Source organism: Chiloscyllium plagiosum, chromosome 20 (assembly GCF_004010195.1).
Source record: "Chiloscyllium plagiosum isolate BGI_BamShark_2017 chromosome 20, ASM401019v2, whole genome shotgun sequence".
NCBI classification, from domain to species: domain Eukaryota; kingdom Metazoa; phylum Chordata; class Chondrichthyes; order Orectolobiformes; family Hemiscylliidae; genus Chiloscyllium; species Chiloscyllium plagiosum.
In genome coordinates this window covers 21,331,380-21,354,763 of record NC_057729.1, presented here as the reverse complement: position 1 = coordinate 21,354,763, position 23,384 = coordinate 21,331,380, and positions in this window count along the sequence as shown.

Below are 23,384 nucleotides of genomic sequence, written 5' to 3'. Positions count from 1 at the left end.
GCTGAGATCTCCTTACAAGTTTGCTTCTGAATTTCCCTCTGACTATTAGGGGGTCTATAATACAATCCCAATAAGGTGATCATCCCTTTCTTATTTCTCAGTTCTACCCAAATAACTTCCCTGGATGTATTTCTGGGAATATCCTCCTTCAGCACAGCTGTAATACTATCGCTTATCAAAAATACCACTTCCCCTCCTCTCTTGCTTCCCTTTCTAACCTTCCTGTAGCATTTGTATCCTGGAACATTAAGCTGCCAGTCCTGCCCATCCCTGAGCCATGTTTATGTTATTGCTATGATACCCCAGTCCCATGTTCCTAACCATGCCCTGAATCCATCTGCCTTCCCTGTTAGGCCCTTTGCATTGAAATAAATGCAGTTTAATTTATTAGGAAGAGTATCACCAATTTTGTTTAATTCTTTTTCCACTGAATTTAAGGATGTCAGGAATTTTAGCTTCTTAAATAGAAACAATAGGATGCTATTTCCAATCAACAGAATGATTGTTGCTGGCATTAAGCAAGCAAAAAAAGAGCCAGGAAATCATGCAGGATCCATATTGTTGAATCTTTGCCAGAATAGTGCATCACCAAATCTTCCAGTTAGCTTATCAGAATCATGGAATTTACAATATAGGATGCCATTTGGCCCACTGTGCCAACACTTCTACCAGTACTGCCTTGCCAACTACATCTTCCCACCGTAATTCCATTTCCCTGGCCTTTCCCAATATCCTTTTGTATTTTTCCTTTTTGATGAATAACCAAATTACTTTTAGATAGCTTGAACTACCAGTTCATATTCTGAACATTATTATGAAACATGAAATGTTCAATATTGTTGGGATTTCCATTTCTACAATTTAAATACTTAAAATGAGTGTTAAATTATGCAGATCTTTCCATCCTAGAAGTCATTACAGGCAGAAAAAAAGAATGAAAGGAAGATGTGAAATAGATGTTAAGCAAAATACCGCTGATGTCGGACCCTGAAATTGAAACAGAAATTGATGAAAATATGCTGTTGGTCTTACATCATCTATAAAGGCAGAAATTTCACTCAGATATAAATCTGCTTTGGAAATTGAGATGAAATGAGGCAGGCCCACACGTCCCTAGCAAACCTGTCAGCATTAGCTTGTAGGAAGCTCTCTTGTATCAGAGTCAGAATATTAGAGTCATAGAGTCATCGAGATGGAAACAGACCCTTCGGTCCAACTCATCCCACACCATCTAGGCCCGCCTGCCAGCACTCGGCCCATATCCCTCCAAACCCTTCCTATTCGTATATCCATCCAGATGCCTTTTAAATGTTGCAATTGTACCAGCCCCCACCACTTCCTCTGGCAGCTCATTCCATACCCTCTGCGAGAAAAAGTTGCCCTTTGGTCTCTTTAAATCTTTCCCCTCTCACCTTTAACCTATGCCCTCTAGTTCTGAACTCACCCACTACAAGGAAGAGACTTTGTTTATTTACCCTATCCACAGACCCCATGACTTTATAAATCTCTATAAGGTCACCCCTCAGCCTCTGACACTCCGGGGAAAACAGCCCCAACCTGTTCAACCTCTCCTTATAGCTCAAATCGTCCAACCCTGGCAACATTCTTGTAAATCTTTTCTGAACCCTTTCAAGTTTCATAACATCCTTCCGTTAGGAGACCAGAATTGCACACAATATTCCAACAGTCGCCTCACAGACGTCCTGTACAGCTGAAACATCACATCCCAAATCCTGTACGCAATACTCTGACCAATAATGGAAAGCATATCAAACGCCTTCTTCACTATCCTATCTACCTGCGACTCCACTTTCAAGGATCTATGAATCTGCACTCCAAGGTCTCTTTGTTCTGCAACACTCCCTAGGACCTTACCATTAAGTGTGTAAGTCCTGCTAAGATTTGCTTTCCCAAAATGCAGCACCTTGCATTTATCTAAATTAAAATCTATCTGCCACTTCTCAGCCCAATGGCCCTTCTGATCAAAATCCCATTGTAATCTGAGGTAACCTTCTTCACTGTCCACTATGCCTCCAATTTTGGTGTCATCTGCAAACTTACTAACTCTACCTCTTATGCACACATCCAAATCATTTATATAAATGATGAAAAGTAGTGGACCCAGCACTGTTCCTTGTAGCACTCCACTGGTCACAGACCTCCAGTCTGAAGAACAACCCTCCACCACCACCTTCTGTCTTCTACCTTTGAGCCAGTTCTGTATCCAAATGGCTAGTTCTCCCTGTATTCTGTGAGATCTAACCTTGCTAATCAGTCTCCCTTGGGGAACCTTGTCGAACGCCTTACTGAAGTCCATATAGATCACATCTAGCACTCTGCTCTCATCAATCCTCTTTGTTACTTCTTCAAAAAACTCAATCAAGTTTGTGAGACATGATTTCCCATGCACAAAGCCATGTTGACTATCCCTAATCAGTTCTTGCCTTTCCAAATACATGTATCTAGCTTCCCACAGAGTTCTCGGATACACCTGATCAGGTCCTGGGGATTTATCCACCTTTACTCGATTCAAGACATCCAGCACTTCCTCCTCTGTAATCTGGACATTTTGCAAGATGTCATCATTTATTTCCCTACAGTCTATATCTTCCATATCCTTTTCCACAGTAAATACTGATGCAAAGTACTCATTTAGTATCTCCCCCATTTTCTGCGGCTCCACACAAAGGCCTTTGAGAGGCCCTATTCTCTCCCTAGTTACCCTTTTGTCCTTAATTTATTTGTAAAAACCCTTTGGATTCTCCTTAATTCTATTTGCCAAAGCTATCTCATGTCCCCTTTTTGCCCTCCTGATTTCCCTCTTAAGTATACTCCTACTTTCTTTATACTCTTCTAAGGATTCACTCGATCTATCCTGCCTATACCTGATATACGCTTCCTTCTTTTTCTTAAACAAACCCTCAATTTCTTTAGCCATCCAGCATTTCCTACACCTACCAGCCTTTCCTATCACACTAACAGGAACATATTATCTCTGGACTCACGTTTTCTCATTTCTGAGGGCTTCCCATTTTCTAACCGTTCCTTTACCTGCGAACATCTGCTCCCAATTAGCTTTTGAAAGTTCTTGCCTAATACTGTCAAAATAAACCTTCCTCCAATTTAGAACTTTAACTTTTAGGTCTGATCTACCCTTTTCCATCACTATTATTAAATTAATAGAATTATGGTCGCTGACCCCTAAGTGTTCCCCCACTGACACCTCAGTCACCTGCCCTGCCTTATTTCCCCAGAGTAGATTAAGATTTGCACTTTCTCTCAATGGTACATCCACATACTGAATCAGAAAATTTTCTTGTATGCACTTATTAAATTGTACTCCATCTAAACCTTTAACACAATGGCAGTCCCATTCTATGTTTGGAAAGTTAAAATCCCCTACCATAACTACCCTAATATTCTTACAGATAACTGCGATCTCCTTACAAATTTGTTTCTCAATTTCCCTCTGACTATTAGGGGGTCTATAATACAATCCCAATAAGGTGATCATCCCTATCTTATTTCCCACTTCAACCCAAATAACTTCTTTGGATGTGTTTCCAGGAATATCCTCCCTCAGTACAGCTGTAATGCTATCACTTATCAAAAATACCACTGTCCTCCTCTCTTGCCTCCTTTTCTGTTCTTCTTGTAGCATTTGTATCCTGGAACATTAAGCTGCCAGTCTTGTCTATCCCTGAGCCATATTTCTGTAATTGCTATGATATCCCAGTTCCATGTTCCTAACCATGCCTTGAGTACATCTGCCTTCCCTGTTTGACCTCTTGCATTGAAATAAATGCAGTTTAATTAATCAATCCTACCTTGTTCTCTGCTTAGTCCCTGCCCACTCTGACTGGTTGTCTCACTTCTTTTCTCAACTGTACCGATCTCTTTCCTCACTATCTCCCTGGGTCCCACCACTCCCCACCTTAATAGTTTAAATCCTCTTGAGCAGTTCGAGAAAACCTCCCTGCCAGTATATTATTCCCCTTCCAATTCAGGTGCAATCCGTCCTTCTTGTACAGGTCACTTCTATTCCAGAAGGGATTTCAAAGATCCAAAAATGTGAATCTTTCTCCCATACACCAGCTCCTCAGCCATGCATTCATCTGCTCTATCCTCCTATTCCTACCCTCACTAACTCGCTGCACTGGGAGTAATCCAGATATTACTACTCTCAAGAAACTCCTTTTTAAATTCCTGCCAGCTCTCTGTATTCTCCTTTCATAGTCTCTCACTTTTCCCTGCCTATGTCATTGGTTCCAATGTGTATAATGACTTCCTGCTGGTCCCTCTCCCCCTTGAGAACATTCTGCACCCTCTCTGAGACATCCTTGATCCTGGCACCAGGGAAACAGCACACCATTCTGATTTTTCGCTGCTGGTCACAGAAACGTCTGTCTGTGCCTTGGACTAGCGAGTCCCTGAACACAATTGATCTCTTAGAACCCAACGTGCCCCTCATTGCATTAGAGCCAGTCTCAATACCAGACATTTGGCTGTTCGTGCTACGTTCCCCTGAGAATCCATCACCCCCCACATCTTCCAAAACAATATTCTTGTTGGAAATGGGGAAAGCCGCAGAAGACTCCTGCGCTACCTGCCTACCTCTCTTACCATTCCTGGAGACTACCCATCTATGTGACTGTATCTGCAACTTTTCTCCCTCCTATAACTGCCATCCCTCACATCCCCTTGCTCTCGTACATTCCTCATTGCCTCTAACTGTCTCTCTAACCAATTCTTTCCATTGCGCATTCAATATTGTGAATCCAGAAATGGGCTGACATTTGAGGAAGTGCATCCCGTATTAAATATTAGATTTTTCCTCTGAGTTTGATGTAAAAAGTTTTATGCACCTACTTGAAGAAGAACAGCAGGGATTCTCATCCGCAATGGCAATATTTATCTCGTCTTTAAAATGTAGATTCTGCAGTCGTTATTCTGTGTTTGGAATTTTGTGTACAAATTGGCTGCTGTTTCTTAAAATACCACAACGTCTGTACTGAATTGACAGAAAAGCGTTGCCATCTCCTCAGCTTGTCAAAGGTGGTATACGGATGTAAATCTTTCCTTTCTTTCTTCGCTCTGATACGCAACTTCCAAGGAATGTCTCGAGAAATCTACCTTTGCTGAACTCATGTTGTCAAGGAGGTAATGATGAAGCAGTACAAGCTGTTGAATATTGACACTGGCCATGTGAACAACAAGCACAGCAGCAGGAATAATTGGCAGTGATATGCAATAGATTTATCCAAGATGCATTGTGAACATTGCAACTGATCCAAATTTGGTTCATCATATTTATATAAAAATTCATGATGTTGACTGAATTCAGAGGGTCAGAAATTTGTTCCTAGGTCATTTCTGGGGTGTAGGTCCTCACACATTGTTCAGGGCATTTACAAGATGTAATGCTGCCCTCAGTAGGGCAGATCTGAGGCCTGTATTTCACATTTGCAAAAGTGAACAAAGGGATCAAATCTATACGGAGACAAGAAGAGCCAAAAAAACTAAACTTCCCATTGCACTTTTCTCCAGTTCAAATGCAACTTTGCTCCCTTCACTTTGCAGTCATTTAACTTCTGATTTTAATGGTTATTTTACACTCTGGCTAAAACAACCTTTGTATGTCTTTCAGCACTTTTGTCATCTTCCAATCATTTTCAAAATTATTTCATAAGCAATTCAATTCATCAACTACTTTTTCATATCAGTACTTTGTTTATTTTATGCTTATAATCTTTATCAACTTTACTTGCCCCATTCCTTTGTGCTATAATGAGATTCCCATAAACAGTGAGGATGCAACTGATGGAAGGACACATTAAGAGAGAAGATGCCAATCTCGAATGAACATGTGAAGAGAGTAGTCTTAGACACCACATTAGAGAATGTCTTTGATAACATACTCTCTGCAGGTGTAAATAAAGGAGTGTTACACTGAATAAGGTGTTGAAAAGCTATACTTAGAAATAAAGAACAAACACCCCTCAAGGACAGTGTATGTACAGACAGCCACAATCCAGAAATACTAGAGATCAATATCTCAATACCATAGCAGGTTGCAGTATTGGTTTAAAGGATAAAAAAAAGATCACTATTGACCTGTACTTTTAGTTTTTAAGCTCAGTCTCTAATTCAAAAATTCTTTGGTATTTTCTATTTTCAAAAGGATAAGGGATCCAATGAGGATACCAACAAATTTGTTTATTTTATTAGTGATCATCAGCACTCAATGCTGGTTAAATGTAAGATTTCAGAGATCCATCTCTTTAAAGATTTATAGCTTACATGCAAGTCTGCATGTCCTGCCATGCATCTCAAGCCGCTATGGTGTCTAGTGATTGTCCACCTACTGACTCGACAGTAATGCAATAAAAAATGCACATTATTTTTTCCTATTGCAGTAAAATTTGTGCTTTACAGCACTCACTACGACTCGAAAATCAGAAATGCTCTTTCACCCACTGCAGTCTGCAGTAGTTGTTTAAGTGAAAGAAAACATGCCTTCACATATACTGCAACAAGAGTGTCTCCACCTTTGACTCTGGTGCTGAAAATTTTAGTTGGTTCTTTCACAATCACTTCAGACCGATAACATCAATATTTTATGTAGTGACAGTGAGACCAGGGAGGATAGCAGAGATTCCAGTTGGTTGGATTCGGATAACGTGAAGTTTACTGGACTTAGAATGTTTAGATCTATTACATACCATAGACAGGGTGAAAAAAAATGTAAAATCTAGCAAACCATGTCTAATTCAAGGCTCTTCAATGTTTGAGAATGTGTCCTATTCCTGTTGTCTTCTTCAGTGCATGTCCATGGCCTGCAGGTACCCTCACCATTATATGTTTGGATTTGGAACCAGCACTGAAAATGGAAAAGAAATTGCTCTGGATTGTGAAGTCAGTGGGATAGTGCCCCCACTCACCTTGACAAAGCAATCCACAAACATCTTTTGGATACCACAGCATAGAATTTCTCTTCCTCTATTACCTACAGGGAGTCAATGGTCACTAACAAAAGGGTAGGTAACATGTAGATCAATCAGATTGAAGAACTCTCACAAACAGAATTAAAAGATATGTAATTTAAAAAATCATTTTAACAACTGTACAGTAGTGAAACAAACACTGAAACATATACTTGGGGTTAATGGAGAACATTGATCAGAACAAATGTTTTTAAAAAATACATATTTTATTTAACATCTTCAGTTTTCAAACATTTTTTTCTGAGGACATGCGACTTCAACTTTAAAAGTTAGTTTTTCAGGGCTAGAGACGTTGTGCAGGAATAATTATGACTAAATAATTATGGCAACAATTTATGACTAAACAAAGCCTTCCTTTCCATTAGTTTTTTTGTGCAGTGAGAAAAGTGCACAATTAGATGAAGTGCATGATTAATGTTTGTCAATGACTTTGTCAGCAAAATCTCCAACAGTACACCGTATGGCCAAACACTGTATCCTTGGCAACATCTTCTGAATTTCAATATTGAACTGTACATGTAGAGGGGCCAGATGTTGCTGTGACCTTCATAGAGAAGAACCAATTCCAGTCCAGTATCCATATTTTCACTCATAATAATGAGGCAAACCAAGAAATCAATCCAAGTAATAGCCAGGAGTTGGGATCACTGTCCAAGTGGAGATAATGGGTATGGGCTCAGCAGGCAGCTTTTTCAGAAAAGTCAGCAAGAGGGCACCCCTAGCTGGAGGCACACCCCCTCCAACATTTTTAATTTCAAATTTAAAAATGGCCTCAGCAACCAGGCTACCAATGCCCCTGTAAAGTTTGAACCTGTGACTGCAGCTGAAACCAGGTAGAAATGGAAGGCTTCACTATCTGATCATCCTGGTCTCATGGTCTGCTGGTAGGAGACTACCTTCAGACAACTGCACAGTTCCACAACCTCCAGGTACTTGGAAGATGAATAGAAAATTCCAGTCTGCTCAAAACAATAAGTTTTCAAATGTCTTTATTCTAAGTCAAATTGTCTACCTACTGCCTGCGAGCAGTAGCTCATCCATCCTCATCTGACCTCCTGGAAAATGACTGAGGGTGGGCTGGAGCTGTGGAACTGATAGACCAGCTGCCAGCATGAAACTCCATCCTTGAACTGATCGGGGATTAAAAATTGAACCCACAATGGCAGTATCAGGTCAGCAACAAAAAAGTACAAACATAATGAAACATTGACATTTAAAGAGAAAGGCTATGACTATAATAAATAAGTATCAGAAGAGACAAATTATAAAACATTTGGTTACTGCACTTTACTGTGGAGGTCAAATTTCTCTTTGTGGGAACCATTTGACCATTATGTGTTTCAAACATTACTTCCAGTCCTGCAGTGAGATGCAATAGAGATAGAGGTTTGCTGAAAATCTGACATTATAGTGCCTAAACTGCAAGCTGTTTTCAATCTCCGTTTCACTTTAAATGGAGAGTTTCCATCTCAAGATTAAGAGATTAAATCAAACATGATTTAACTCCAGCCAAGTGCCTTCCCAGTGTTTATTCTTGGCTTTCACTGAACATGTAAAGCTAAAGTTTTCCAAATAGTCATGGAAAGGCAGCTATAACTCATCAGTCTACACCAACACAGTTTATTGCAAAGGTTTTGAACCAGATTTATATTGGCTACTTTGGAAGAGAGTGCATTGCTTGACTTACATTTGAGGACATCATTGGGCCCAATTTAACATTTCTTACTGCAGCTTGGTTCTATTTTTGTGACAAGTATTACATAAACAGCAAGAAACATAAGCCTGAACACACCAGCTTTCTGAGTGCCCAATGGAATTCTGTTCTCCAAAATGGCAGGTAGGAATCACACTATAATTAGGAGCCAGAGTCTGCCATCTGTCATATGTATAGAGGCCAGAAGAAGGGGAATGTGATTCAAATAGACATTATAACCTCTGCTTGTTGCTCTAAGAACAGTATTCCTCCTGAAACCACTAGTGCTATTTGCATTCTGGAAAACAGGAATATGTATCCAAGAAATACTTCTTCTAGAAATGCTCCAGGTTACCTAAAAAGATAAGTGCTTTAAATATATTTACATGGAGCTGCGAGAATCAGGTTTGGTTCCCCCTAACTCTAAAACCATATGTTCTGCTACCAGCCATTGCTTCCCTGCACCCTCATTGAAACCTCATTCATCCCTCCAATCCAACCCATTAAATCACTGCCACACACTCCCAATCAGCACCAATAGCACTATTGACAAGCACTTTTGCCCATCTCACCAATCGGCACCATGACCCAGCTTTTCATTGCCAGCATCAACCAGCTTCGATTCCCATCATTTCACTTCTCTATTTCTCGTACTCATTCTGGTCTTCAGATCTATTTCAATTTCTTACCTGCTGCTTGTGTTGAGAAGGTCAAAATTGATCTTCTTCTTATTGAAGTTGCCTGGGGCCAATTATTTGATGCTTCCAGCTTTCTATTTCATGGACAAAGACAATGAGGCTCAAATTTCCATATTAAATGCCTACTCCTGCAATTTGTTGCTGGGATGAAATTTTATCTTATGAAGAAAGGTTGAACAGTTTATATGTAAATCCATTGAAGCTTACAAGAATGACAAGAGATTTCATTGAAACAGACAAAATCTTGAGGGGACTGTCTAGAGTGAGTACCGAAAGGATGCTTCTTGATGTAGTTAAAAATCAGACAACACCGGGTTATAGTCCAACAGGTTTATTTGGAAGCATTAACTTTCGGAGCACTGCTCCTTCCTCAGGTGGTTGTGTAGGTTAAGATCGTGCTCACAGAATTTTCAGCCAAAGGAGTCCAGTGTCATGGAGACGTGATACAGTAAACAATCTTAGATTAAAACTTTCATCTTTTATAATGGGATATGCTGGATAGATGGAAATAACAGAAACCGGCATATCCCATGATAAAATATTAAAGTTTTAATATAACATTGTTTGCTGTATCACACTTCCATGGACTTTTTTGGCTATAAATTCTGTGTCCTACGATCTTATACTCCCCAATCACCCGATGAAGGATTGGCACTCCAAAAGCTAATGCTTCCAAATAAACCTGTTGGACTATAACCTGGTGTTGTGTGATTTTTAACTTTGTCCATCCAAGTCCAACACTGGCACCTCCACGTCTTGATGTAGGGAAGAATAAAACTAGGGGACAAAGGTTAAGAATAAGAAACCTTTCTTTTAAGACAAGACTGAGGATATTTCCTTTTAGCTCAGAGGACCATTAAGTGTGTGGAATTTTCTTTCCTAGAAGGTAGTGAAGGCTGGCTCTTTAACTGTATTCAAGGTTGAATTAGATTGATTTTAATAGAAAAGGGAATCAAAGTGTATGGGTGGAGAGAAAAAATTGGAGATGGGCCACAATCATATCTGATCTGGTGAATGCAAGCTTGAAGGACCAATGGTTCACAGGTTCCCATGTTATGCTCTCAGCACAGGAATTGTCCCGTATGGTCCCTGCACACCCATCCTTGGGCATGTTTGAATCTTTAGGCCATAGTGTGCAGTTAATATTCAGAAATGGAATAGCACAAGCAGATTTGATTTTGTTGCTCTCCCAGATGTATTTTGTTCTTCTCACTTGAGTGGTGGGAGTGGGAGGGATTAATTATCTGAAGATAACAGTCGTAATAAAAAATCTACCTGAACAAACAATTAGTTATAATTTTTCAATAATCATTTATGCAATAAATTCCTTTCAAGAAAATCTTCTCAAATCTTCATGTGGATTAAGTAACGTTGAGCTATTTGGAAGTCCCAAGTTTGATTCTTGCTCTGTATTCAGATGATACATTTCAGCTGGTGAGCTGGTAGAGATACCTGGTAGAGATGCTTCAAGTATTCTCAATGGTTTTAGGCTGGGAAGGAAAAACAAAACACCAACCTTTCTGTAGTTCAGTAGCTCACGCAAGGAAGTGTACATCTCCATACATGAGAATAGTCATCCAAACTGCGCAATTGAAATTTGTCCATTGACATAATAAGGTGCAACATAAATACAAATCTTCCTGCCCCATCAGACTGAGGTTCAGTTGTAGAGACCTTACAGAAGCCTTGGAGTTGTGTCTGAAGACTCCTTGTGCAGAACATGAACTCTTTTGTAAATAAAAATGGCGCCAGACTGTGATGAGAAAACACTTTGCACTGTATCTTTAGAGATATATGTGACAATAAATTACTTACAAAATGAGAAAAAAAGTAGATGTCCAACACTTTTCAAAGTGATGATGAATGAAAACATTTTCAATTGCAATGCCTACTGCCATCAACTTACAAAGAGTAAGTTTGCTCAAAAACCACAGGTCAGGAATCAGCAAAACTGGCATGACATGTCATCCAGTATAACATAATTTTTGTGTGGGAAACTGCATGTCTGATAAGAGTTAGAATTCATATGATTTGCCCCAGATTGAGTAGTATACTAATAGTGCATTTGTTGATGACAGATAGTGCTAATGGTATGCCATTTAAGCTCATACATAAAAGTGCTTAACTTGGTTAGAGAGTCATAGAGTCAAACAGCACTGAAACAGAGCCTTTGGTCCAATCCATCCATACCGACCAAGTTTCCCAAACCAAACTAGTCCCATTTGCCTACATTTCACCCATATCCTGTTAAACATCTCCGATTCATGTACCTGTACAAATATCTTTTAAATGTGGTAACTGGTTGAGATAGAGTCATAGTCATAGAAACGTACAGCATGGAAACAGACCCTTTAGTCCAACTCGTCCATGCAGACCGGATATCTCAACCTTATTTAGTCCTATTTGCCAGCATTTGGCCCATATCCCTTTAAACCCTTCCTATTCATATACCCATCTCGATGCTTTTTAAATGCTGCAATTGCACCAGCTTCCACCACTTCCTCTAGCAGCTCATTCCATACACGTAGCACCCTCTGTGTGAAAAATATTCTCCTTAGGTCCCCTTTATATCTTTTCCCCCTCACCCTAAACCTATGCCCTCTAATTCTTGACTCCCCCACCCCAGGAGAAACACCTTGTTTAATTATCCTATCCATGCCCCTCGTGATTTTATAAACCTCTGTAAGGTCACCCCTCAGCCTCTGATGCTCCAAGGAAAACAGTCCCAGCCTATTCAGCCTCTCCTACAGCTCAAATCCTCCAACCCTGACAACATCCTTGTAAATCTTTTCTGAACCATTTCAAGTTTCACAACATCCTTCTGATAGGAAGGAGACCGGAATTGCATGCAATATTCCAAAGGTGGCCTTACCAAAGTCCTGTACAGCCGCAACACGACCTCCCAACTCCTGTACGCAATACTCTGACCAATAAAGGAAAGCATACCAAATGCCTTCTTCACTATCCTATCTATCTGTGATTAGACTTGCAAGGAACTATGAACCTGAACACTTCAAGGTCTCTTTGTTCAGCAGCACTCCCTAGAACCTTACCATTAAGTGTATAAGTCTTGCTCTGATTTGCTTTCCCAAAATGCAGCACCTCACATTTATCTAAATTAAACTCCATCTCCCCTCCTCAGCCCATTGGCCCAGTTGTATTCTGAGGTAACCTTCTTTGCTGTCCACTACACCTCCAATTTTGGTTTCATCTGCAAACTAACTATATCTCCTATGTTCACATCCAAATCATTTACATAAATGCCAAAAAGCAGTGGACCCAGCACCAATCCTTGTGGCACTCCACTGATCACAGAACTCCAGTCTGAAAAGCAACCCTCCACCACCACCTTTGAGCCAGTTGTGCATTTTAATGGTTGGTTCTCCCTATATTCCATGTGATCTAACCTTGCTAACCAGTTTACCTTGAAGACACTTGCCAAATGCCTTACTGAAGTCCACAGAGATCACGTAAACTGCTCTACCTTCATCAATACTCTTTATTACTACTTCAAAAAACTCAAATAGGTTTGTGAGACATGATTTCCGATGCACAAAGCCATGCTGACTGTCCCTAATCAGTCCTTGCCTTTCCAAATACATGTAAATCTGGTCCCTCAGGATTCCCTCCAACAGCTTGCCCACCACTGACATCAAGCTCACCAGTCTATGGTTCCCTGACTTGTCCTTACTACCTTTCTTAAATAGTGGTACCACGCTAGCCAACGTCCAGACTTTCTGCACCTCACCTGTGACTATTGATGGTAGAAATATCTCAGCAAGGGGCCCAGCAATCACTTCCCTAGCTTCCCACAGAGTTCTAGGGTGCCTGATCAGGTCCTGGTGATTTACCCACTTTTATCATCCAGCACCTCCTCCTCTGTAATGTGGACATTTTTCAAGACATCACCATCTACTTCCCCACATTCTATATCTTCCATGTCCTCAGTAAACACTGATGCAAAATACTCGTTTAGTATCTCCCCCATCTCCTGTGGCTCCACACATAGGCTGCCTTGCTGATCTTTGAGGGGACCTATTCTTTCCCTAGGTACCATTTTGTCCTTAATGTATTTATAAAAACCCTTTGGATTCTCCTTAACTGGAAGATTTTTAATCAAAAATAAAAGCTATCTCATGTCCCTGTTTTGCCCTCCTGATTTTTCTCTTAAGTATACTCTCTCCTACTGCCTTGATACTCTAAGGATTCTCTCGATCTCTCCTTTTTATACCTGACATATGCTTCCTTCTTTTCCTTAACCAAAACCTCAATTTCTCTAGTCGTTCTGCTTTCCCTATACCTACCAGCCTTTTCTTTCAACCTGACAGGAATATATTGTCTCTGGACTCTTGTTAACTCATTTTTGGAGATTCCCATTTTCCAGCCATCCCTTTACCTGTGAACATGTGCCCCTAATCAGCTTTTGAAAGTTCTTGCCTAATACCATCAAATATCCAAGGTCATTGTGTTCCTTTGGATTACTAATTAAGTGAAAGTTGTGGTAATTTCCCAGATGATTACATGTCGTATCTTATGATATTTGCAATCTCTATGTGGTACTGAGTTAGAGTTGGTTGAGGTAGTTGGCTACCACCAAACTTCTTCTGTTTTTGCTTTGATTTGTCCTGATCTAGTGATTACTGTTAAACAATACATTACTGTCAAGAATCTGCAGAAAAGACGCTGGCCTTAGATTACAAGATGGCTTTTTTGTATGATAGAAATACATATATCTACATTTGGTTATGATTTGGAGGTGCCAGTGTTGCATTGGCATGCACAAAGTTAAAAATCATACAACACCAGGTTATAATCAAATAGGTTTATTTGTGCTTCCAAATAAACCTGTTGGACTATAACCTGGTGTTGTGTGATTTTTACATTTAGTTATGCATAATTACTTGGACATTAAGGAGCTGGTGCAGATACATCTGCTCCCTCTGAATGTAGGTAGAATCTCCATCTCCACCTACTCTATGCAAGATCAATAGAATGGGTGGAACCAATGCAACATGAATATTAACCTCTTCAGAACCGTTATCTTATACAACAAACATTAGTGTGTCTGAGAAAACGCATCAAAAAATCAAAACTCCTGTAGTAGAAAGGGAAAGACATCCTGAAAACTTGAGAAATTTTAGGAATTTTTGAGAGTCTATCTGGGAAGAGCTACAAAAAAAAAACCTGCAGCATTTGGGTTTGATCTATTGCTGTCTGGTATAATATAGACCTATGTATACTTTTTATTCTGTGGATGGTAAAATCAACAGCTGCATCATGAGCTCAATTTGATGGAGTTTATTTGCTGCTCCAAACGATCTGCCCAGGAACTGCTGCCTTCCTGCTTTCTCAAGTTCTTCCCATCAGTGGTTCCAGCTGCAGTTTGTATTTAATGATAGGCTGCAGACAAGAAATCTGGCTTGTGGGATATCAGAACATTCTAGTTGCAATGCAATAATTTCATATGAAAGTAGGCAGCACCAGAGTAGTAAACAGTCTTTGCAGAAAGAATATTAACTGGCAGGGCAGGGGATATGGAGGGAGAGTATTGTGAACTTAGGGTGTGGAAGTGCAGTTATGGATAAGGCCAGTCCCATGAAGATGGATTCATTCTAAGAGTAAGAGAGAACATGGGCTAAAAGGCATAGAGGACAGTGAGTCTTTAGGCAGCTTAAGGAGAAGGGATGGTCAGTTTGATGGTGAATAAAGATGGACTCAAATGCCTTTTATTTTTGATTAAAAATCTCTCAGTTACAAAATAAAAATAGCTACTTAAAAATAAACTGGAATGCATCCTTTTCCACTGCAAAAATTCAAAATGTTCTAAGGTTAGCATGCCCCAGATCCCAAAGAAATGTATGTGTCAGAGTGTAGGGGAGGTAATATTTGGATTGAGTGCATATTGTTGTAAATGTTCTGCCTGAACCCTGTCAGCTCCACTAATAAATCATTGTGGGCTAGCCGCAGTTCTCTTTATTTTAGCAAAAACTGATAATGAAGCAAAAAATAATCCCATCGCATGTCCTCAAAAACTGTAAAGCAAAGTGAACCATGATTAACACAGTCTTTCCCAAAATAATAGTTTGTTTTTGAAGTGCATGTGACATTGGGATATTTGTACTTGCATTGAATTTTATCATGAATATGCCCCAGCTAAGTTATCAAGTACTAAATTTCATTAATTGAGAATTCGAATGTATGTGTTGAATTCCCATTTCTTGGTCCTGATAACTTTATGAATCCAAACTTGAGTAGAGAGAATTTCAAGATTTGAGCAATTAAAATGAGTTTAAATACACTGTCATGATCTGAATATTTCATATGTGGTAGGATATGACATCTGGATTGGCAAAACAAAACAAGCACACGTACTTACCAGCAACACTTGTATAATAGACAGAGGAGAACCAGTGAATCTGGTGTGTTCGGATATTCAAACAGCTTTTGTAAAAAATCAATGCAGATGATTAGCAAACAAAATTGGAGCATATGGATTGGGGGTAAAATACTAGTCTGGATTGAGAGTTTGTTGACAAACCAAAAACAGAGGGTATGAAAAAGCAAGTCATTGTTCGAATGGCAAGCTGTTACAAGTGGAGATCAATGCTTGGCCAGAACTGTTCACAATCTATATAAATGATTTAGATATTGTGGACCAAATGTAATACTTCGAAATTTACTGATGGTGCAGAACTGGTTGGGAACGTAAATTAAGAGGAGGTGCAAGGGGATTTGCACAGGCTAAGCAAAGGGCAACAATATGGCAGATGGAATATAATGCGAATAAATATGAAGTTATTCATATTGATAGCAAAAGCAGAAAGTCAGCACAATTAGAGTCATGGAGTTTCACAGCACAGAAAACAGTCCATTGACCCATTGTTTTCATATTGGACATTAAGTGCCTATCTACTCTAGTCCCATTTTCTAGCACTTGGCCTGTAGCCTTGACCACATTTGATGGTTTTCACTTTTACCATTCTTTCAGGCAGTGAGTTCCAGATACCCACCACCCTCTAGCTGTAAGAAATCTAAATTTAATACCTTCCAAACCACCTTTTACCTTAAACTTATGCACCCTGGTTATTAATCCCCTGCTAAGGGAACAAAAGTTCTTCCTATCTATCCTATCTGTGATCTTCATGATTTTAAACACCTCAATCAAGTCCCCCCTCAGACTTCTCTGCTCTAAAGAAAGCAACCCCAGCTTACCCAGGCTCTCTTCATAGTTGAAATGCCTCAGTGTAGGCAACTTCTTCATGAATCTCCACTGCATTCTCTCTAGTGTAACCATTTCCTATACGGAGATTATCCGAACAGCAGACAATAATCTAGCTGTGGCCTAATATTTTATACATCTCAATCATGATTTCCCTGCTCTAGTATTCCATGCTTCAATGAATAAAGGTGAGTATTCTATATGCCACCTTAACTATCTCATCCACATGTTCTGGTACCATCAAATATCTATGGGTATGTACACCAAGGCCCCTCGATCTTATGTACTTCTTAAGGTCCTATCATTCATAATGTACTCCCTTGCCTTGCTAGTACTTCCAAAATGTATCATCTTATACTTTTCAAGATTAAATTTCAATTGCCATTGTTCTGCCTGTCTGACCAGCTAGTCAATATTATGTTGTAGTGTATGCCTTTCCTCTTCGCTATTTATCAGATAACCAGTTTTCATGTCATCTACGGACTTCATGAACAAATGTCCTACATTCATGTCTAGGTTATTAAAATGCATCTCAAACAGCAAGGGACCCATCACTGAATGCTACAAATCATCACTGGCCTGAAGCTTGCAGTCACAAAGCAATCTTCGACCAGATGTCTCCCGCCACTTAGTCAATTTTAGATCCAATTTGCCAAATTGTTTGAGGTCTGCGGTACACTCCTGACAAGTGATTGCTCCTTGCATTTTTAACTTCTATATTTAAGGTCTCAATTGAGCAATCTTCTAAGATGTCATCCATTTTTATTGCAGTACTTGACTGCAGGATCAATGTTGTGACACCACCTCCTTTTTGCACACCTCTCCTATCAATGGAATATTGAGCTGCCAGTCTTGCGCCCCCCTCAATCATGTTACTGCGATAGCAATGAGGCCACATCCTCATGTGTTAATCAGCATCTTCAACCCATCTGCAAGACTTCTTGCATACTAATAAATACCATCCAACCTGGCTGAGCTTCCTTGCGTCTTATATGACGCAAAATACTTTACTTGTCGGACTAATTAGCTTTTCTTCCACATTTGCCTGTTCATCACCCAATACTGTATCCCTATCCCATTTTATTTTCAAACTAATTTAAAACTCTACTAACAGCTCTGGCAATTCCCCCAGCATACATCGCACCCCCAAAGTCCCAATCCAGCTACCCTTACCAGACCCCCCACCTCACCTGCCCGCCCGCTGGCCTCCCTTCTCCCCACCCCCCAACTCCTTTTCCCTGCAAGAGTGTTATCCCATCACGGTTCAAATTCAACTTTTTAGACTTGTACAGGGCTCACCTTCCCCAGAAATGGACCCAGTGATCCAGAATCTAAAGGCCGTTAGCCTGCCAACAACTCTCCAGCTACAAATGTATTTACTTTTTAAACGGTGAGAGGTTGGAATGTGTTGATGTCTAAAGCAACCTAGGTGCTCTTGTTCATGAAATGTTAGTATGCATCTGCAGTTAGACATTAGGAAGCTCAATGGTACATTGGCCTTCACAAAAAGGACACATAAGTACAGGAGTAAAGATTTCTTGCTGTAATTACATAGAGCCTTGGTGAAACCGCACCCATAACATTGTGCACAATTTTGGCCTCTTTGTCCATGGAAAGTTTTTCTTGCCACACAGGGAATGAAATGGAAATTCACATAACAAACACCTGGGATGGCAGGATTGTGATATGAGGAGGAACTGGAGAAACTGAATTCATTCCAAAGAAGACTCATATGAAACTCAAAGCATTAGGTCTATTTGTCTGTTTACAGATGCAGCCTGACCTAATAAAATTTGCTTGCATTTCCTGTTTTTATGTCACATCTCCAGCATCCACAGTACTTGGTTTAACTGGAGAAACCTATATTCTCTAACATTTCATTGAAACTTCTTACAGAGCGTGACACAGTGGACGTAGATAGGATATTTCACACAACTGGTAAGTCTATTATCAGGGAACATAATCTCAGAGAAAAGGGCAGGCAATTTAATACTGAAATAAGGAGAAATTTCTTGACTCAGAAGGTGGTGATTTTCTGATATTCTCTCTGCCAGTGGACTATGGAAGCTCAATAATTGAGGAGGTTCAAGACAGATTTCTGGAAACAATGGCGTGAAGGGATATAGGGATATCACAGGAAAGTGGAACAAAGATAAAAGGTCAGCCATGATCATAATTGAATGGCAGCACAGGCTGAATGGCCTATTCCTGCTCCCATGCTTCATGCTTCCACAACTTCAGTTGAACAAAAAGAAAATTCCCTCTGTGATGATTATTATTTCAGTTGCACTAAATACAGATGATGGTGGATCCTAACAATCACTCATGATAAATCCAAACATAAGAATATCACCATATCATGGAGTTAATTTTAACTTGTCAAATTTATATTATTGGGGTAGTAACTATCTTAAAGTGGAAGCTGGTAAACTTTCTGCTCTATTACAACTATTGCTTTAGACATTGCATTTCGTCTGGAAGCCTGTTTTCTGCTAGCTCATGCTCTCACAAATTGTCAGTACCTTTTGGTGATTAGATTACATACAGTGTGGAAACAGGCCCTTCGGCCCAACCAGTCCACACCAACCTCTGAAGAGTAACCCACCCAGACCCATTTCCCTCTGACTAATGCACCTAACACTATCAGCAATTTAACATGGCCAATTCACCAGACCTGCACATCTTTGGACTGTGGGAGGAAACCGGAGCACCCGGAGGAAACCCATGCAGACACGAGGAGAATGTGCAAACTCCACACAGACAGTCACCCAAGGCTGGAATCGAACCTGGGACCCTGGTGCTGTGAGGCAGCAATGCTAACCACTGTGCCATCGTGCCACCCCTATTAGATTTCCTACAGTGTGGTAACAGGCCCTTCAGCCCAACAAGTCCACACCGACCCTCCAAAGAATAACCCACCCAGACCCATTTCCCTCTGACTAACGCATCTAACACTTTGGGTAATTTAGCATGGCCAATTCACCAGACCTGCACATCTTTGGACTGTGCGAGGAAACTGGAACACCCGGAGGAAACCCACGCAGACATGGGGAGAATGTGCAAACTCCACACAGACAGTCACCTGAGACTGGAATCGAACCTAGGACCTTGGTGCTGTGAGGCAGCAGTACTAACCACTGAGTCACCAACAAAAGTGATATTTTGTTGAGTGATATTTGGCTGTGACAAATTCAAGGTAAACTATCAGGTTTTGACATTCACCCTTCATCTTGAGACCTACAAAAATCATTTTTGTTCCTGAGATATCATTTTCATGAGTCTCCTGATATGATAAACTCTGACTGTGTCTTTGTCTTGGATAATACTTCTGTTTTTGTTTACTGCAGTGTGAGAGACGCCATTAACCTGGCCAGTCTTGCATCCAAATAAACAGAAACAAGAAATGTTTGCTCCAGTTTTGTCCTTCTATCCATTTTCAGAAGTGTTTCGTTGTGCTCAGTTCTGAACAAAGAGCTAATATCACACTGCTTGTCGTTCCTTCCAGACACTGATTCCCACAATTGAGTAGTCCAAGTAGCTGTGTGATGCAGGGCTCTGTGATGAGCCCTCTATTCCCAGGGATGCATACCAAAAGAAATATTTGCCACTGCTAAACCATCGGCTCAGTGGAAGATGCTTTTTAGTCTGCCTGAAACTTGCTGGCATAATTTGAATTGTATTATAATATGCCTTTTATGTATTTTATGAATAGTATCTTTAATGGAAAAAGAAGTACAAATTGCATGTGAAATCGGAGTTAGGAATTGGTGCAAAAGGCAAATGTGATGTGCATAGGATAGTGATTGCCATTTTAGGACAGACAGTGTGGAACGTGAACTATGTGCTAACTCCCCAGCTTCTCTGATGGTAATGCTGAAAGGGAAAGTTTGATTGTTTTTGTGTCACCCAGAGGAGCAGGCATGTTGGTCTGTCTCACAAAGAAATTCTGGGAAGCTGCCACGCTGCGTTTCTACAATACCTCCACTCCATCATTCGCCACTCCCAGCTTGTACTTACCTTGCTGTTATTTATATTTACATTGAACCAATGGTTTCATCTCTTTGCTGCCTGGAATCATGGCCACCAAATAGTTAGAGTGCCTACTCCCATCTCCTTGACTACCACAGCAACCAAATTCCTTGCTAAATGCTTTTAACTACTCTCATTTTAAGCTTTCCTCCATATTAAAACCATGTTGGACTGATAAATTCACTAATTTTATTTTTCCTGACATGCAGCTTTATATGTTTTTACTGGTCGAGAAGATTGATTTACTGAAATATTTAAAAACATTGGACAGAAGGATGGGGAACAGCAGGAATCAGACAGTCTGGCAGCAGCAATGCAGTTTTGCCACCCACCCCATGTGTTTTGCCCATTTCTGATAGTAAAGTGCTATATACAATATAGCTGAGCGAGAGGTATTTTTTTCACTGATGTCAGTTAATGCCTCCAAATCTTTTGGCTCATATTCTGGCACCAGACTCTGAATATACACCGGATGTAACAAGAACACAAAATATTAAGTTAAGTTTATTTGCAGCTGTGTTTTTCTGCTGATTTGTGCCTCTGTTTTAACTTGGCTTGATGTGTCATCCAAACAGGTCAATGGAAACAGATTTCCATTTTACACAGGACTCACATTTGGAAACTAGTGGAGGGAGTTAGACAGAAAACATACTGCAGATATTGGAAATCTAAAACCAAGAGAGAATCTCCTGGAAACAGTCAGCTGGTGAAGTAGCATCTCTGGTGTATATTCAGGGAATAAATTCTTCCTCAGTTTAAGGAACAGTTTGCAGCTCTCTAAAAGCATTGCCTGAGGTGGATGGCAGATTTCCCTTCCTCAAGGATATTCAGTGAAACAGAACTGTTTTACAACAATTGAAAGTTTAATTCTTATCTGGCCTGAGACTAGCTTTATGCCCAAGGTTTACCTAATTATTTGAATTTAAATTCAACCTCTGTTCCTGTTTCCCATCCCCACAGGGGAAACCCAATTCTATACTTACAGCCTATTATTGTGCTGTGCAGAGAGATTAACTTAAACTATACTGGTCATACTGTGTACTGAACACAGTATTATAAAGTAATTTTTTATTAATTCCCATCATGCAAGCTTTCCCCTGGTCAGCCCCTATAGAGTGAATCCTACTGTAAACCACTGAAGTTGTTTTTTTCTGTGAGTCTTTATTTATAGTAGCCTCAGAGTTAATGCCTCTAAACACACAAATGAATTGTGTCATGATTTAACAGAAAAGACGAACCACAAACAATTCAAATAGAATCACTGAATTATCATAGTGCAGAAGGAGACCATCAGGCCAATTATACCTGCGCTGGCTCTATTATCTAGGTTGGCTTTATGATCTAGTGCCAAGCTCCTGTCTATTCTCCACATCCCTGCACAACATTACTACCCAAATAAACATCCAATGCCCTCTTAACTGCCTCAGCTGAACTTGCCTCCATCACATATGCAGGCCCTAGCTACTCACTATGTGAAAATGTTTTATTCTCACACCATCCTTTCTTCATTTGCACATCACTTTAAGTCTATGCCCTGTTGTTTTTGTTTTGTTTACAAGCAGAAACAGTTCCATTCAGAAAAAAGTTCCATGGGCACATGGTACCCTTTGGTAGTTCACCCACATGTCTATTATTCAGACAACTGTCTTGTTACTGACTGCTGGCTGATCAACTGTGAAGTCAATAAATTGAAAACTAATTCTATTATCACCTAATGCACATAGATGCACACATCCAAAAGAAATCACAATATATAGCAATTCAAATTAGAAGCCCTGGTTCTTTTTTGTCTTTCTGCCCAGGGACTAGGAATCACTTACTTTCGATTTAAGATTAACCAACTCAAAATAGATCAAATGGCACATCTGGAATTTTCCTGTTTGCGCAGATAATTTATAGAATTACCAAAAATGAACTTTTCTTTTGTATGTCTCTTTAAGAGATAAGATTTATATTTGGGCTGTACAACATATGATGAGAGACGTGTTTCCTCCTGTTTTCACAGATTCCATGGTATAAACAAAGTGCAGACTTTTTGTTTGTGTCTCATGCATTCTCTGTACAAATACAAAGAGGCAAGTTAAGTATTAAAATGAATTTCATGCTCATTTTGGCTCCAGTTATGACATTTACAGTATTCTGAAATGTGAACATGATGCAAGTTACCCCCAATAGATAGGAATTTGTCTTCCAATAAATTATTTATGTGTTATGAGGTAATTTCTCTATAAGATTAGTGAACGGGCTTTTATACAACATCATCTGGAGCTTACTTCTTTAGAAAATGCTGTTTTCATTGAAGTCCTACTTCTGGTATGTTCAGATCTTGCTCTGTTCCCTCAGGTCTATGAATAGGAAAGGTTTGAAGGGATATGGGCCGGGTGCTGGCAGGTGAGACTAGGTTGTGTTGGGATATCTGGTCGGCATGGACAGGTTTGACCGAAGGGTCTGTTTCCATGCTGTACATGTCTATGACTCTATAAATCATGTATGTTCTGTAAACACCAGCAATTTTGACATTTTTCCACCAGAGTTTTACTCAAAAGGGAATGTTATCGATCTTTGTCCTAATTCTTTAGATTCAAGCATCAAGAGTGCATGTAATGCAACATTTGATATCAGAGTTTAAAGGTGACCTCATTCAATAGTTACGCATGAAGCTAACCTCTAGATGATGATCAAAATGAAGGATTTGGCGAAATCTTTCTTTGTTTAGAGATATGCTGAGGCCAATTGTCATG